This window comes from Dipodomys spectabilis, unplaced genomic scaffold (assembly GCF_019054845.1).
Source record: "Dipodomys spectabilis isolate Male_0828 unplaced genomic scaffold, ASM1905484v1 ptg000464l, whole genome shotgun sequence".
In the NCBI taxonomy this organism is placed as follows: Eukaryota; Metazoa; Chordata; class Mammalia; order Rodentia; family Heteromyidae; genus Dipodomys; species Dipodomys spectabilis.
The window spans coordinates 655998-657956 of NW_024871141.1; the positions used below are offsets into that span (position 1 = coordinate 655998).

General features: G+C 30.5%; 1 pseudogene; it reads left to right on the forward strand.

Annotated features, from left to right (window-relative positions):
* Positions 1-1136: 1136 nt before the first annotated feature.
* LOC122098221 lies at positions 1137-1233 on the forward strand (annotated as a pseudogene).
* The last annotated feature ends 726 nt before the right edge of the window (positions 1234-1959 follow it).

Below are 1959 nucleotides of genomic sequence, written 5' to 3' on the forward strand. Positions count from 1 at the left end.
GCATTGATACTTTTTATAGTCTAATATATATTTTAAACCTAATTATTTATATTCCAATCCTATTTATTGGAATAAATAAATATCAATTTATTTGTCAAATTATCAACTAATTCTAGTAAGTTTCATTGTGTGAAATATAAAATCAGCAGATATAAATAAAAAATATATAACTATATATAATATAATTAAAAGGCACACGTTTTGTATTGTTCTGTTGTAGTTACTGAACTAAAGGCAACTCTGTTTTAAAGTATTATTCCATTATCTCTACTTCAGTGTTTGATAGAGTTAGACCTAAAGATTTACCATTTGTAGATTTACAGCATGGAGGAAAGAGGAAACACTGTGATTAAAACATTATCAATTTAATGCCTAATAATGAGGAGAAACATATGCACTTCTCCTGCAACTATGAAAATATTGGGTGATAAAAAGGCAGTAGTGTAAGTTCCTGCCTGGTTGGATGGTAGACAGGCCAGGACATTAAGTAATCATGCATACGAACAATTTTTTCACCTTCTTGGCGTTAGCTACTTTTGAAATGGAAGCTATAATAAACAATTATATTTTGATAAAATACCTTCTAGTCTGAACAGTTCTGTTTGAACTGTTCATCAGTCTATGATCCCTTGTAACCAAGATTAGTTTTCTTCTAGTAAGACAATGTATGCTGTCAGAGTAAGATATTCTGGTTGGGCTGTTCCCACATGGAAGAAGTGTAAAGGCTCAGGTAGACATTTGTTCCTGTAACACCTCATTTGGGAAAATGTCAGCTTAAGAAGTTTAGAAGTAGCTCTTAAGCAATGCTTACTTTGAATCCATTAGGTCCGCAAAGCAAATTCAGTTGAAAAAATAAGTATTTGAAAAAGCCATCACCTTTGGACCTATCTATAAATAATTGAGAGTATGATCAAATTCCAAATAAAAAGACTTAAGATAGTCATTGACAAAAAAATTTTGCAAATGTGAGCAATCGACTGATAAATATAAATTTTCCACTATTCACAGAATTTTAGGGAAATAAGATCGATAGCTTTGTTAGGAACAATAAAGTTTCCTTGTTACAAGTATGCACCCATAGATATAAACCTGTATAAATATTGCATGATTAACTACTTAAATTTAGAGGATACTACACGCTTCAGCAGCACGTATACTCAAATTACAATACAGAGATTAACATGGCACTTGCACAAGGATAACATGAAAATTTGAGAAGTATTCCATATTTTTCATTCTTCAGATACAAGAAATGAAAAACAGTTATTAAAAAGTTGATTACAAAATTACAAGTGTAACAACACACGTAATTCATATAATTTACTTCGACATCAGTGTATTAAATCTTCACCTCAGAAAGGCGTTTTCATAGCATAAACTTTACAAATATTTTCAAATTAGACAACATTGTCATTTTATCCCAAATAAAAATAATATTAAGTCCTAGAAAAAAAGGAAGCAAACTGTTTCTATATGGAATGCAATCGGAAAGGACACATTAATGAACCTATATATTATAAAATAATATAGAATTCAAAGTATATCAAGGAGAAAATAAAATAAGTCATGAACATTTTGCAAACATAGAATATAGAATATTTTAAAATATATTTTTCAGACAAGCACAAGAAATATTTTAGTTTCTGTACTACTCATTTCAACAGATAAATTAAAATTATTTCTGATTAAAAAAATCACAAACTCTGAAGAAATTAGTATACATGTATACAAAAACTATTGAATACATTTTGACATCCAAGGCAGGCAATTCACTTGGAAGAATTCCGCGGAATCCATGAATTTTTACAGTAAAATACTGGTGCTGCCAGGCATTGGTGGCTCATGCCTATAATCCTAGCTACACAGGAGGCTGAGATCTGAAGATCATGGTTCAAAGCCAGCCTGGGAAGGAAAGTCTGTGGTACACTTATCTCAAATAAACCACTAGAAAACTGGAAG